The following is a 16,895-nucleotide window of genomic DNA, read 5'->3' as shown; positions in this document are numbered from 1 at the left end:
CTCTGAGCTCAGTGCAAAGTCTGTTTGTCCCTCTTCCTCTGCTTCTCCCCACCACTCATGCTTGCTCTATCTCTAAAATAAATAAATAAGATCTTAAAAAAAATTCTCTCTCTCCCTCTGCCCTTTCCCTGGTTGCTCAAAGAAAAAAAAGACTTAATAGTTCCAAAATACTTGTTCTTTTGATTTCATCTTCTTGCCAACAAAAGCTTAATGAAGAAAATTTAAGTTTTAAAGGGCTGAGGCTTTGGCTTAATCTGAAATGGTTCTAGTTATTGATAGGGATTGGAAGTTTTAGGTTGTATTGATAGGGATTGGAAGTTTTAGGCTTACCTGACCTGTGCTTAAGCCCCCCATATACACAGTATCAACATATCCTTTGCCTGATTTCTTATTTAGTAGATATGAGCCAGGTCGCCTTTTGCCCTGAGCATGGAGCAATCTTCCTTTTAATTCTTCTCATTGTGTGTTGATTATCCAAGAAGAGTTAACTTAGTTACTTTTATTGTTTGTTTTTAGAAAAGCCATATATATTTTTTCATGGACTTTTTTTTCCTCATTTACTTTTACAGCTTTTTTGAGATATATGATTCACATACTATAAATCTAATGGATTCTTGTGTATAAATTTTTCCAACCAGTGCAGTTATAGAGATGAGAATGCATCCTAATCCCATGTGCCACGTCTCAATCAGAATGAATTTATTATGTGAGTTTATAAATTTATAGAAGGAAATGCTGAAGGATCCTTTGATAGATGCTATCCAAGACTTTGTACCATCCATTGTTTTGGGTTACTTAAAAGCTTGAAAAGGCATTTCCCTGTGTATAGATACATATACAGATATGTGTGTAGTCCTTTTCTGTTTGGTAGACATTGATTATATTCTCTTTTTTTTAATGGAAAGCTTGAAATTAATACAGGTTTTCTCTGTTAACTGTTGTTTGTCATAATTGATGATGTTGGCATGCATTGCGAATGCATTTTTGAAAGATTACTGTGGCCAGCAAAGGTAACATACTTAAAAAGATTTACTTAAATATATATGGCTGATGCTAGGAGAATTTATTAAAATGTTTATTTTTTGGAAATGGTCATAAAGAAGGCCTATCTATACATTTGTGTAATAGAGATGTAATTATGTAAAGAACAGTTATTAACAGGGCATGGCACTGAAATGACTGTACTGCTCTAAGTGACTTCGTGGTGCTTGCAAGCACAGGTCCTCTGAGAGATGTTCACTTGGCTCAAATCTGTCTTCAGAAAAAAAAATATCAAGGGCAGATTGCACATCTTTATTATGAGTTGCAAAGACCCAATGTACCATGGGTGATGTGTATTATGTAGTAATAAACTGCAAATTTACATAGTTCAGTTACATTGTGGGCTTTTTCACTACATTGCATGTATATTTCAAGAAAGCTCTGCAGAAATTGCCTGAGTTGGCCATAAAAATGGGAGCTGCAATTCTCTACATTAAGCTGTATTATTTCTAAATGGTATTAGATCAAAGTATAATAATACTATTACTGGGACGCCTGGGTGGCTTAGTGGTTGAACATCTACCTTTGGCTCAAGGTGTGATCCCAGAGTCCTGGGATTGAGTTCTGCATTGGGCTCTCTGCATGGCACCTGTTTGTCCTTCCTCTTCCTATGTCTCTGCCTCTCTCTCTGGGTCTCTTATGAATAAATAAAATCTTAAAAAAAAAATAATGATATTGCTAAACTTTCTGTATTAGATTCCTGGGGCTGCCACAAGAAGTTTCCACAAACTCTGGCCTAAAACATTAGAAATTTATCCTCTTGCAGTTTTGGAGTCTAGAACTTTGAAATCAGTGTTGGCAGTACTATATTCCCCTTGAAGGCTTTAGGGGAGAATCTTTCTGCTTCTAACTTTTGGTGGCACCAGCCCTTCCTTAACTTTAGTCTCTGCTTCTGTTTCCACAAGGTTTATCTCCTTTATGGTTTAGTCTCTTAGAAAGACTCCAGTCATTGGAAGTAGGGCCTATCCCAAATCCAGGATGATCTCATCTTGAGATCCTTAACTTAGTAACATTTGCAAAGATCATATTTCCAAATAAGATCATATGCACAGGTACTAGAGTTAGGACTTCTACATTTGGTGGGAGACACATGTCAACTGACTACACTTAGAGTGCCAGAAATCTTAAGACCATAAATTAACTGTAATTAATGAAACATCATCAAATCTCACTCTTTCACAGCTGTATGGAGTATTAGGCTAAGGCATCTGTTGCTAGTTGTTCAGTGACTGCAGACCTTACCCAGTTATCTGATCTCATCCTCAACATTCTCTTTCCGGGCTGTGGGAAGACCCATATCTGATTCAAGTTAAATGGTAGTTACTGTTTCCAAACAGGCTAACGCTCTGTAATGTGTTTAAGAGATTTCTTTTTTTTTCCCCTCAGAGATTTTATTTATTTAATCATGAGAGACAGAGAGAGAGAGAGAGAGGCACAGGCACAGGCAGAGGAAGAAGCAGGCTCCATGCGGAGAGCCTGACGTGGGATTCGATCCTGAGTCTCCAGGATGGGCCGATGGCGGCGCCAAACTAACTACCCTGGGCGGATGGCGGCGCCAAACTGCTGAGCCACTCGGGCTGCCCTGTTTAAGAGATTTCTATAGAGACATTTTAAAAATAGAAACTGTCTGCTTTTCTAAAGTATTAAATACCTAGTGTTTGGGGTATGTAAAGGTGGGACTAAATTGCGATACTTTCCTGTAGTAGGAGGTGCTATCTTATCGCGTGTGTGTGTGTGTGTGTGTGTGTGTGTATGTGTGTGTGTATGTGTACATGCGCAAGCATTTGTACTTTAGCCACCAGGTTGCCTCTTTTTCTTTTATATGTTAAATCTTTGCTTATCACCTTCCTTTAGCCTGGAGTAGCACCTCTGAAATGTCTGAGCCCTCATTTCAGTCTAACCTTTTGAGGCTCTCCTCATACACCGCCTCTTTTCATGGTCTTCTCAGATTCTCTCTCTCGGCAGCCTTCAAATACAGGGTGTCGGTTTTACTGCTTAGGAAAAAACAAAACTTTCCAAATGTTTCCCCACAAAATTAACAGAAATTTGGCTTATGTTGTTGGAATTAACTTAATAGCCCATTCAAATCTTAGATAAGTAAATCTTATCTCTTATCTCTTCAGCCAAAAAAGAAAGATCCTATTCTGAAGGTCTTTATAACCTATAAATTTCCAGATGGAAATCTGTCCTGTCCTGTATGAGTAAAGATCAAAAGAATCTTAAATAGTGGATAAAATAACTATAAAAAAATTAGAATCAGGGAAACTGATTTATCACATACAAGATAATGATGCAATAATAATTCACTTGTTAGAAATTTATCACACTGATAATAATAAAATATTCATTATTTCCTTCCTTTTTATTCTCCTTGGCCTTGAAATGTAGAATATGCTGGGACCACTCTTAGCTTATTTTTTAAATAATAAGAACTAAATAGCTTTGATAAGTTTAAAAATGAATCACTGCTTGTGTAACCCCTTATCACCTAAATTGTTATTTTCGTGATTTATCTTTTAATTTTACATCTTCAGAATTAGGAGACTGCTGCTTAAATACAGCTATATATAACAGCTAAGCGGAAAAGTGGTTGTGGTGCTTGCTAATTGTCTGTTTGTAGTACTGGCAAGTTGTTAGTGGGGAATTGGTTCCAGAAATCCTGTGGCTGTTTGTTTGTTGGAAAGAGGGTCAGCCTTGCCTAGAATGATTAGTGTGCTAATAGCAGCTCTTCAGGAATATTACTGGCAAAATATTAATATTGAGGGAGAAGTGCAGTAAGTAAGCTTTCCCTTGCTCAAATTTGCTGCAAGAGAGTGTGTCTGAATGGATGAACAATACCTGAACTCTAAGGTTATTTTTAAGTAGTCATTTTCATTTGTTTCTAGAAGTTGAAACTGCTAAGCATGTATACTGAAGAGAGGTCTTAACAGGGTTGCTTTAGTAAATTTGAAGAAGAGGTGGGGTTCATTCATCAAGAGTTGCATCTGTTTCCATGCTGATCATCATATAACAGTCCTGAGATATGTTTCAAGTGTGAAAAACATACCTATCTCCCATGGTGTTTCTGTTCTTCATATGCCCGAGCAGGAGTTTCTGCGGCGGTGATCTAGCCCGCATATAAAAATACAAGAATCTAAACAGTGTGAAGGTTTTTAGTTAAGCATTTGTGTTTATTGACCTCCTTGCTTATATTCCTTTTGCCCCTAAGAGAGTCAGTGGGCAGTTCATGGTAACCTTTCTTTTGAGTTTTTAGAAAACTTTAATGGATATTTGAATCTTGCTCTTTTGAAGCTTATCCTGGACTTAAACAACCTATAGTTAATGCTCTTGGGTTCATTAGATAACGAACCCAATTCTCACTGGATCCTAAGCTTGCTAGTTAGTGAGAAACACTTTCCTGGAACAAACACCAGGTACATTTTGGGCCAGCATTCAGTTGTAGTAGCCAAACGCATGTGGCCAAACACCTACATCTCACTGTGCCCTGTCTTCTTGTTAGGGCAGTCATGGTACCAGGCTTTGTCTGTTTTGTGAACACTGCAGTGTCCACATCACCCCTGCTTAACAAACGTATTTGCTGTTTCTTGTCATTAAACCTTGACCCAGTATAAATCTCAGAGCTGGTGAAAACCAGTAAACATGTAAAAAAAGAAAAAATAGTGTCTTCCCAGAGACAAATTAATGTACCATCCTGTTTTGTGTTTGTAATTAGGTAGTCTGATACTGATTGCTGGGTAAGTACTGAAATGATTTAATTTTTCTGCTTGTCTGTGATAAGGGAAAAGGTAGGCATTGTGGTATGCAACTACATTAAAGTATCCTGTGAATGGAATTAAAAATGGTGACTTTGGAATAAAAATGGGTGTTAAAGGCATCATCTGTGGAAAATGTGAAAAACTGCTTTTATGTGAGCCAAGGATATAAGATTTCAGCCTTTTTTACTTATCCATTCACACTTACTCCTGAATGCAGGGCTTTCAGAACAAGCAAGTAAATGGATGCTGAATGCCTTCTGAGCAAGCAGGAAATGACAGGCTTTTTTGTCTTCTCAGAGGTTTCTTATATCCTGTACTGAGCAAAGGAATATCAATTACCAACTAAAGAAGAAAGAAGTTGGAATGGTTCCGTTAAGAGTGTTTTGGAAGAAGCCGCTGGCTAAAATATTTATCTAACAGTTTACTAGAGCACTTCACATATGGGCCAGGCCCTGTTGTCTTTGAACCGGTTTGAGTCTTGCCCTTCCTCCTCCCTGAGCTGTCTCTCAACCTGCCAATATCTATCGATGTCCCAGCACTCTGGAAGTGGGGGGGCACGTATTGTCATCTGCAATCTGGTGTCTTTAAATCATTTGACTTCAGGAACCAGAAATAGACATGTCTTTTTATCTGCTGAACCATTTGATACTGGAGTGGATGTAATTTAAATGGGGGTTAAAACCTGGTTGAATATCGAATGCATTACTGTAGACCAGCCTGTCATTCTCAGGTGGCAGCTCTTGACCCTGTGTACCACTTTGATCCGCTGCTTCAGCACCCTGTGATCTCTTATTTCCGTTTTGGTGTGTTCAATCTCAGAGCTTTCCAGGCCTGTAGCCTGATGTGGTTCCTTGCATTGTTGGGGGTGGCAAAATGTGGCTCCTTAGTTCTAAAACTGGGACCCAGGTTCCCACTGTCTCCACTAAAAATCCACATTCTGTGAAGGAAGTGAGAGGGGGCTTAGACGGGGAAGACTCCTGGTTTTTTTTGTTTGCTGGGGACCAGGAACAGAAGCTGGGGGAAAGGATAGGTAGTGTCTTCTACAGACAAGACCTATATTAGACTTTCTTTTGCTGCAGAGCTCTTAGAGCTAGTACGTATTGCTTTTTTTTAAAGCTTTTTTCCCCCTATACCCAGATGCTTGTCTTCCATCGTGTACTTCAGATATAGAGAGGTTGAGTGAGTCCCTTAAGCTCGGGTTGCTGGCAGCCAAGCCAAGGCTCAGGCCCTCAATTCTGACAGCCTCCGGGTCTGTAACACTAACAATCAGCAGCAGTGCACGTGCCACTTGAATTATCTTGGAGGACAGAAAGGTGAGGCCTCTCCTCATCGCAGACACAGCCAAATCCTGCCCCTGCTTTTCTGAGAGCCACCGTTCTTGAAGGACCGCAGCAGGGTCTGCTGAGCAGAACTGGGCCAATATAGCTTCTGAGAACTTGTACAGAAAGTAGCCTTGTCTTACAGAATATATTTACAACCAGTACTGGGCCATTCCTTTCATTTATAAAACAAAGGGGATGATTGGGTCAGCAGAATGGAAGTGGGAGTGCAGATTTACTGGCTGATTTTTGTGATTACTACCTGATTTGCTTTATTTCTTTGACTGGCATGAGCAGAAGGATGTGAGGGAGAGTTTCCTCTGCTCTCTTTTCTTTTAAAAAGAAAAAATTGTCTATTTTTAGATTCTGTCACTATCTTAGGGACAGGTAGAAATGGCCATTGAAGGTTATAATGTGCTTGATTTGTTTAAGGTGCCAAAACACTCTGGTGTGATATTTTCTGGGAGTACTTTCTTACTAGGTTCTCTCTTATCCACAGTATTTATCAGTCTGTCTCTGAAGGACCAGCACAGGACTTGGCCTTTTTTTTTTTTTTTTTTTTTTTTTTAAAGGTAAGCTCCACACCCAGCATGGAGCCCAACTTGGGGCTTGACCTCATGACCCTGAGCTTAGATCAAGAGTAGGAAGCTTAACTGACTGAGCCACCCACGTGCCCTGCCTTGTGGATCTTTGAAGATTTACGGGCATTCACAATAGTATATGGTACAGTGATGAGGTCCAAAATGCCCCAGAGGTCTTCATGTTGAATGAGTATGGTGGTGGGTTCTTCATTGAGAAGGTGCCTACTGAATCAGTGCTTCTCAAATAAGTTTTTTTTTTTTTCCAGTTCATCTCAGGCTGAGAGATACTCTTAGAAAAATACAGTAAAAATGAATTACTAGGGGGTAAAAAAGCCAAAATAAAAGACATACAAAATACAAGCCTTAGTTTTTCAAATTAAATTCAGTCCACAAAATTACTTCATCAGCTTGCTCTAAAATTTTCTAAATGCTTATTCTCCGTTTTTGTACCTGTCTGCTGCAGACAGGGCATCAGCTATTTGGGATCTGTTACTCCTTCAACCACACTTTGAGTAGACTAGTTTAAATAGTTATGTTCCCCCCACCCCCATCTCACCTTTCTTCTTTCTCCCTTTCCTTCCCTACTTCCTTTCTTTAAGTATCCCTGCTGGTGCAATGAATAGTGGCACTAAGGACAAGTTTGAGTTCCCTTGTCTTCTGTTTTATCCCAGCTAAAATCGAGGAGTCAGAACTAAGGTTTACTGAACGTTTATTGCATCAAGATACTGTACTGAACACTTCTAGGTTTCTAGTAACTATTTGAAGTAGATATTCTTGTTAACCCTCTTCACTGATGGGAAACCTAGGCCCGCAAGAGGCTAGATATGCCCAGGCTTGAACTCCCTTCTGTTGGTTTGAATTCAATACCGTGCCCTTAGTCTCCTAGGTTTTAAATTTCATTGTATATCAAGACTGTTTAGTAAAGAAGTGAATTTTCAAGATCTGTTTGAAAGAGGAAAGTAGTAGAAGTGTTTAAATAGAAGTATTGCTCATTGATTGCTCATTTAGAGCAAAATAAAGAGTAGAAAGCCCACCGTGAATGAGTGTGGCGAGCATTGCTCTTATTTACATATGTGTAGTAGTAAAATAATCTTGATTGAGGAAAAAGCTGGAACATACTTCCTAAATCTTTATACTAACCCCTGCTGGTTTTGGGTGGGGTGAGAAAGATGAGTTTTGCAGAAAGGCCAAACCTTTATCCGTTTATCTCCAGGTGCTTGCTTTTTTGCATTAGTTTTGTGCTTACTGAGCTGTCAGTTTAATTTACTGTCTAAAGCTCAGCCTATTATTTCTCAGGTTTGCTGCCCTACAGGTATATTGTAAAGGGTTTCTGTGAAATCTTGGAGCAACTTTTAGTTTCAAAATGCCATGGCTTTGTGCTTGTGAAAATAGGTTGTGTTCAGCTTCTTGCTTGATCATCTTTGTTTTGTTTTGCTTCTGAAGCTGAGCTTGAGTTAGAAGAATGATGCTAGAAGCAATTTAAAGGGCACATCAAGTTTTTTACTGTAATCCTGAACTATTGATTGTTGACTTATTTGTAGGTTTAATGCAGACCCATTTCCTTACTTAGCGTCTGACTGGCCATTAAGCTCTGGCAGTGTGCCGGAATGTTGAAATCTTGCATCTTATAATATGATTTGGCTGTCTAAGGGTATTATGTGTGTTGGTTTTTATAGACACAGACAAGGCCCTCGACTTTGTGTGTGCTCCAGAATACAGGAAAGAATTTCTCTACAGCAAAATTATTCACTTCTAGGAGACAACATAAAAAAGTGAGGTGACCTGGAGTCACGCAAATTGGTACTATGTGGACTAACTGGCTTTTACTAATAAATGCAGACTAACATAACAATCTTGAGGAGAAGACCAAGTAGAGAACTGAAAAGGCATGATAGTGTTCAGAGTAGGTCACAAGCACTCCCATGTAAATGGCCCTCAGCATGTGCCTGGTGCCACTCTCCTAGCATAAAGTTGGAATTCAAATCTAGCCAAGGGGCTGCTAAGGTGTTCTGCTTACAGAAGGAGCTTGGCTCAGAGTGGTTGGAGGAGAAGGAATCACTGTCTGCAAAAGACTTTCCCCCTCTTCTTTCACAACGTGGACACATCTTGACTGGAAGAGCAGATGAGGGCTGAGGGAGTTAGATGACAAGGAAACACTAAATTTGGGAATTTGAAAGTGTGAGTCGGAACTAAATGGCTTTAGGAGAGAAGATTCACTATCCCCCCTAATTACAAAGGTAAGACATGCTTAATTCAGAGAACTTGGAACATGCCCCCCAAGTACACATCTTGACTGCCACATTGCCCCTCAAAGTTGTCCGAACAGCCACCATTTTGGAAGTATTAAATTGTTTGGACTAGGTACTTGAGGCTATGGAACATCTGTTTGAAGTGACAGGGAAAGTTGATTTAACAGGAAGATGAGGAACTAGTCCATAAAGAGTGTATAAGAGATCAGCTATAAAGATGACCCCCAGAGTTCAGAATTGGTCAGTTCTTAAAAGACGATGTACAGTCTTTTCCTTTATTCTGTAATGGAAAAGCTTCCTAATGTGTGGAAAGGGATCTGAGACATGCCGGTTTCATGAATAATTAGTCATTTTGCCACTCCCCTCAAACCATTTGAAAGAATGGTTATCTGTGACTCTGTCCTAATTTGGGAGATGTAGGGAAAAGTAACAGGCCTGAAATATGTGAACTTGGAGTGGCACACCATAATACTTCTTCCATCTTGTAATATTTTGCAGTGGGCTTTGCCCATCACTGTCTTTATTCCTCACGGTGGAATGTGTTGAATGGGTGTTGGCATCATCTTTATTTAGAAGGGAAAGATCCTGAAACCAAGATGGAGAGATTACTTAGAATCAAAGGTTGAACTTGAACCCAGATACTTCTTAATGCCTTGCCTTGTATCCTTATTATTTTGTCTTTCTGCAAAGACACTAAGCTCATTCTTTTGCCACTGGTCATTTCTTGATGTTTTGGTTCTGTCTTTCCTCCCAGACCTTCTCTTACCTCTTTCTTTGAAGTGACATTTCCATTTATTCCCTTCCGTGCGAAAGCCTTGCTGGTTAACTAAATCAGTTGTAGTGAGGAAAATGCTACTTAGAAGAGTAATACCATAAACTGAGTTGTAGCAAACCTCACTTTTCTCATCCGAGGTACACTTTGGAACAAAAACAATACCAATGTTTGTTGCTGCTGCTGAATAGTTTTCAGGTGCCCTTTATGTGAAGGGGCTTGAGTCTCTGGAAACTTGTACTGGATAGAGCTGATCAGTGTGGTTTATGCTCTCTGAGTAGGTCATTGGTGGCAAGCAAATGGAGAGTGGCAAACTAGAACACATGTCATATTTGGAACTTTGGGTGGACTAGACTGTCAGGGTTTAGAGCAGATGGGGTTTCCTTCCTTTCTTTAGGCTGTTTTCCCTTACATTCCTTTTGTCTGTTCTTTGTATCTTTTCTCCTGTCTTCCTTTCATTCTCAGTTTCCTTTTATCTTTTGCATCCCTCTCTCTCTGCCCCTTCTACTACCCCCCCCTTTAGACTGGCTGTCTATCCAGAGCAGTTATTACTAATGGGGGAGTGTACCTCCTTTTTTCTGAGCATCTCTTAGTTGTGAAATCATGGCTCTTAGAATGGTTCCTCCAGCCTCATAGCGTTCACCACCACAGCTGTCTTGCCATGTAGAGTCAGCCCGGTTTAGGTGTGTGGTTGAGCTGGGCCAGGTGGAGAGATGCGTTGTGTGCCAGCCTGGCCTTGCTGGCTGCCTCTTCCTCATGTGTTCTCATTACTTGTGTTTTCAATTGCATTTGCAAACTCCAAAGAAGTGATATTTAGTTTTATCCATATATATAACTTGCTTATGTTTTGCTCTTCTAATGGGTGCCCTGAAGTATGTTTCCTTATTTTGGGCTCTTTCCTATGGACTCTGCTAATACTATGCTTTCGTTTTTTTGGTGCCTGACTCAGCTTGATATTGAGGACTTGTAAGAATTTTCTGTACACAGCAAACTAAGGTTTCGGGTGAGAGTGTTACAACTTACTCTTTTTGAGGATTGATTATACATTAAAGCAAAATCCTAAGAAGAGGGAGTGATAGGGAAAAAAATGACCAAGGAAAGAGGAATATTTGATTTTGTTTCTCATGTTTTAGGAATTAAGTTATAAATTAATCCAGCTCCCAGTTTCATTATTTTTTTTTAATTTTTACTTATTTATGATAGTCAGAGAGAGAGAGAGAGAGAGAGAGAGAGGCAGAGACATAGGCAGAGGGAGAAGCAGGCTCCATGCACCGGGAGCCCAATGTGGGATTCGATCCCGGGTCTCCAGGATCGCGCCCTGGGCCAAAGGCAGGCGCTAAACCGCTGCGCCACCCAGGGATCCCTCAGCTCCCAGTTTCATATGTGTTCTTCACCATTTGTTAACTATTCATCCTACTAGCTCATTTTTTGTTGGGGGAGGAGGAGTGTTATGGAACGAGGTTTATTTTGGAGCAGCAGACATATTGCAGAGCATCTAGGTTTTTCCCTGGGAGTTGAGAAGGGAAAGGAGCTGCAAATCTCATCTGTTTTTTGTATTAGCTTTCTGCCTCAGGTTGGTTTTAATTTCCTGCTCCATCCTTCTCACGCCCTGAATGCCTTTGACAAACAGAAAGAAGCTCTTTGTTGGTTATTCTGCAACATAGCATTACCAAAAACTTAATAGAAATGCAGATTCTCAGGCCCCGCCCCAGATCCACTGAATCCAGATTTCTGAAAGTGAGACCCAGAATCTGTTTAACAAGCCCTCCACTTTGAGATCAACTGGAGTAAATGATGGCAGAGGTCTAGTGTAGGTAAATCCTGCTTTTCTAGTCATCTTTGCTAACTTTTAAACTTCATCCACCTGTGTACCAGCCCTGAACTTTGAGCCTGCAAAGGAGTGTGTTTATCTTTTGAGTGTTTGAGTCCATAAAGAATTTGTAACGACCCTTGTTTGTGTCTTTGCTTCATCAAGGATACATTGGTCAGTAAACTATATCTGAAAAATGTGTATATATTAAAAACTTATAATTGGTCATTGATTACTCATTCACTATGAAGTTATCAACATGGATACTGAGGCTGTAGCTCAAAATACATAGCCTGAAAAGCAGTCAGAGCCCAGAGGGGAATGGAGAGAGGGAGACAGGAAAGGGAAGTGAAGGGATTAATAATCCCATCTTGGTTAATTATCATTATCCTCTCTGATCGCTGTGAGCGGATGTGCTGTTGCTTCTGCAAACGTTAATAATTCATGGATGGACTATGCCAAAGGGAGGCCTTAAATCTGGTCTCTCAGCAGATTAAATACACCGTCTGCCATCAGTAGGAGCCAGGAGAGATGAAAGATGGACTTGTTGTTTTTATTCATTAACCTGATTTTCTCTGCCTTTCTCTTAGCTTCTCTCGACCTCATTTTGTTTACCTTTTCATTTGCTTCGCTTTGTGCCCTCCTCCTGCATTGAGTGCTGGGGATCTTGGGTCTACTGTTAATGACATTAGATTTTACTTTTCCTTCAATGCTGGTAACAACAGATGCCATGAGAGAAAGCAGAGAGGCAGAATAACTATTTCCTTGGAAATGTCTAAATCAGTCTGCATATTTGAAAAATGTATTAAAATGTGCAAAGCCTGTGTCTTAGAAATCATTTGAAATGGCTTCTCTTTGTTTTGAAGAGTAATTCTATTGTATAGGTAGCTGAAGATACAGTGTTCTTACTTCAGGTAGGTCTGGTGACGTTCTCCATTTTATAGATGGGGGAAGTGAGATGTGTAGTGAATGAATGACTTGTGCAGGGCTACCTAGAACCTACTTCTCTCTCCAACATCAGTATGCTTTCTACTAGACTTCATTACCTCTTCCTTTTAGAAATTGTATGTAAGTAGCCTTAAGAAGGCATTTTACCCATATTTCACCATACTCATTTCACTAGTAAGGCTTAAATAGTACTTAATTAGATTAAGTTCGAATAGTATATAGGTAGCTAGCTTCACAGGAACACTTGATTGCATTCTAGGTGTAAATTTTCCATGAAGCACCGCAGTCAGAATGTTGATGACAGTCTGTACTTGTGTAGACATTTCTAGTTTCTGAGTAACAGCCCTCAATAATTCATAGGCTAATCAATAAATATATTTTGAGCACTTGACCCTATGCATGATGCTTTGTTAAGCTCCCTAAGTGAATATAATATGGTCACCATCTTTAGTAGATTTTCAGTGTTTTTCGGTTTACCTCAGGGGGGGTTGGCTACTTGGAATACCCCAGCATCAACTTAAGGATGAGTGATGGCAAAGTACTAGAACTGGAAATGTTTTAGTCATCTCAAGTAGTTTGCTGGAGGACTTAGTGGTAAGAGGCATGTTAATAAAACCGGACCATTGTTTTTAAAATGATTTCCACTGGTGTCACTGTTGGAAGGCTGGTGGAGAAAAGAATGGTGTGGGAAAAGCAGATTTTAAAATCACCCTAATTTTCATAAAACTTTTAGAATTGCAGATCCTTGTGTTCCTATTGTAGAGGTGGAAAATACAGAGATGAAAACCTGACTGGGTGTCTCATAAGGCAACATAAGTTCTGGCTTGCCTTGGTTGTCTGTCCTGATTTGAAGTGGTGGGAGATGGAAGGCAGGGCCTCCTCACCAATCCCGACCTCTCTTGCATGGCCAGCATCCTGTGGGGCATCAGCATATTTTCTTTTTCACATTCATTTTGCTGCTATTCTCATATTTTATAATTTTCTTAGGGTTTGCATCCCTGAGTATAATTTTATTAGGACTTAATACCAAAATTTATTTCTTGCTTTGAAGAATGCCATATTCAACTTTATAATAAGGATTAATGAGAAAATAGAATCTTGGCCTACAATTTCCTTCATAGAAAAATTTCAAGAACTCTATTTTGTATGGCAGTGAATTTGAAAATCTGACCAGATAACAGAATACAGTTTTTTCCTGTGTAAGTTATTGAGTGGATAATTTTTAGTAATCCTTTTCTTTTTATTGAGAAATCCTTTTCTTTTTATTAATATCAGAAATAGAAAATTATGCAGAAAAAATTGCATCAAAATTAGTGTCTCTTCTCTAAAATAACAATAATATTATAAACCTTGCTTCAATAAGCAAATGCAAACTCTGAATATCTGCATATATAGAAGAAATTTTGGGGTGATATTTAGCTTTAGTATTCCTTCAAATAACAGCTTCTCTACTGAATTTAAAATAGAATTTAACAGAATTCTATTTACAATCAACCTGGTAAGAAATACATCTGTTGAATAGAACACATTTGTAACAAGAACTAGTAAGCTAGAAGCCTTTCTTTTGTATCCACCATTATCCCATGTGATAACTTAAGATTCCCTGGAATCTGCGGTTCAGGCACATACTAAAGACACATAGTGTCCCATTATGCTGTGCAAAGAGTTCTGTAACCAAGAAACTCAGAACCTGAACCCAGGACCTAGACCAGGTCACTGTGTGACCTTGGCCAAAATCTGGGTTTCTCTTTCCCTTGTGGCACAGTTTAAGAAAACAAGGGACTAATTTCTTAATCTGTGCCACAAGGGAAATGAATTACCCCCTGAAATTTCATGGCTGTGACTCTGAGTCTTCATATACTTTATTATTTCATATTTTTTATTGAGATAGACCTTTAAATAGACTACAAGTTCTTGCCAAAATCACTTGTTACCTCTATATAAATACTGAGGCCTGATAGATACTGTGAGTGTGTGTGTGAGAGAGACAGACAGATTGACTGACTGAGAGCTCTCCTCATTCTGATTTTCTGAAATCTGGGACTATAGTGAATTGCCCTGGAGGAATTTTTGAGGAGAGATGCTTCCATCTCCCATGTTAGCCCATTCCCATTAGTAACTGCATTGACTGGGGCACTGCTTCCTGAAAACGTATTTAAAATGGAAATCTTACTTGTGAAATACTTTCACCCTTGTGCATTAAGTTTTGGCCTCCTTTTAAACCCTGCTTCCATCCTTTCCAATTTATAGGCATACCAGTGGCAGAACCGTGCTCTGGGGCAGAGGAAACTCATCAGCTTATTAATGCAAAGGGAGCTTTCTTTTCCCTCTTTTTTCTTGACCCCTGGGTAGACGAGTTTGCATATGAGTAACAGAGATGGAACTTCTGTTTGTTTTACTCCTAAATAATGACAAGCAGATATCAGCTGATTTTTATTGACTGCTTAAATCTAGCTGCCCTCACTTAAAACAGTATTCAAGGTGAAATGTCATTGATAAAATTAGCAGATTGCTTTTTCATTCTCAGCTGATTTGTCAGGACAGATCAGCTGTGAGTGCCACACCACTGACTTTGGGCCAGGACCATCTCATCTTCCCTGAACCTCCTTGGCACTAGATGCAACTGAGAAGAAAGCCGACTTTGGGAATTGAATATTATTGGTAATGATGCTTAGTCATAGACAAGAGCTTGGTGCCTCTGCACGTTGGCCAAGAACTACCTCAGCATCTGTCTTCCTACCTAAGGCTACAGTGATCTCAGGGAGCTAAAGAAATTTGAAAGAACAAACAACACACAGAAGTAATATTTAGCTCCCCTTGAAGTCTTTGCCTGTGTCTACCTGGGTGGGGTATAGTGAACACTAATAAAAATCAACAAAGTGGTATTGTTGAGTGCCCATTAAGGACAACACAATAGTAGGCCCTGATGATAATTAGAATAAACATAAATTCATAAGTCCATTGTCTTCTACCTGGAGAGTCAAGACTGACTAATGTTGCTATAATAGAATCAAACTGTCCAAGAGTGTGCAAAATGACAGAATTGAGTGGGAATGATACGAGGTTCCTGATGAAATGAGGTTCCCGATGAAATAGGACTTCAGAAGAGAGGAATGGGTAATGATGAGTGAATTCTGGAGTAGTTGTGGAAGACCACCTGGAACAGACAGGATTTGAATGGGTCTTTGAAAGATTAAACGGGCTTGGCTTGCGGCAAATGAAAGAAGATATGAGAATAATAGCCTGACCAAAGTCAGGGAGGTGAGAACAGAAGTTATGTGTTAAGAAATAAAATCTGTCAGGGAGGGAGTATCAAATGTGGAAGGAGTGGCTGCCAAGCAGTATAGTGTAGGCAGTACATGCTGTTGAAAGTTTTGGAGCAGGTAAATGTCAAGAAGAAAGGGGGGAGTGTGTGGAAACATGTAAGTTGGCTTGGCCAGTAGAAGAGATACCTGCTGAGGTGTTGTCCAGAGATCATTGTAATAATCCAGCCATGGTGGTGACACCAGGACCAGGTTGGTGGGTGAGAAAACGCGCAGAGGAAAAGATGTGTGAGAGATGCTGGAATAAAACATCTGCCACACTTCGTGCCTGATGGGCTTAAGAGGATGTTCAGAAATAACTTGAAGTTTGTAACGAGGAGAAGGGTTGGTGCTATTGGTCGAGGCAGAGAATTAGGAAGATTAACTGGATTGAGAGTTGAGATTTCATTTCAATTTTTGATGTTCTGGCAAGATATCCTGTGGAAATGCCCCTGAAACATCTAGAGATAGGATAAGTACTGTTCAGGAAATAGCTCCAGACAGAATTTTCCAGAGCCACTGGTGTAGAGGTAAGAATTGTGGCAGTGAAAATGAACATATGGGAGGGGAAAGTGTATGGTGTGGGGCAAGGGAACAAGGTCTCAGTGAGAAGAGAGGAGCCAGGAGGACATTGATGATGAGGGCGATGGGAAATGGGATCCAGCTATGCCTCAGAAGGCTAGGGGATAGGGCACAGTAATTGCCCAACCTCACATGGCCTCTCATTCTTAACTCTTAAAAGCACTTACGCACCAGTGATATTACTTTATCTTCCTAGCAGGCCTGTGAACCTGGCAGAAGGTAGAACAGAGCTCACCAGGGATCTGTCAGAGTTTGATTCCTGGATAAAGCCATGCATATTGTCAGGGTACATTAGAGCTTTATAGTTGTTCGAGTGAACATGATAATTTCACCTGGCAATTATGATTATAATTCTACTTAAGCCACATAATTTCAATGGCTTCCTTTTTCTGTTCTATAATCTTATCAATGATAATAGGTAGAAAATAGAGTACTAATGTCACATCTTCAAGAATGTCTCATCCTTGGTACGTTTCGAGTGTGGGCCTAAGGAATTTGGAACTAGCTTCCCCTCCACTCTTTTTTTTCTTGCTCAG

The 16,895-nt window shown here is 39.8% G+C and overlaps 1 protein-coding gene across 1 annotated transcript in view; it reads left to right on the top strand.

Moving 5' to 3' along the window:
• The window catches only part of NUP93 (nucleoporin 93), a 108,963-nt gene that overhangs the window by 34,632 nt on the left and 57,436 nt on the right, over positions 1-16,895 (top strand). The window lies entirely within an intron of this gene.

Source organism: Canis aureus, chromosome 5 (assembly GCF_053574225.1).
Source record: "Canis aureus isolate CA01 chromosome 5, VMU_Caureus_v.1.0, whole genome shotgun sequence".
NCBI classification, from domain to species: Eukaryota; Metazoa; Chordata; class Mammalia; order Carnivora; family Canidae; genus Canis; species Canis aureus.
Note: the sequence above shows the minus strand (reverse complement) of the source record. Positions and strands in the feature narration are given on the sequence as shown.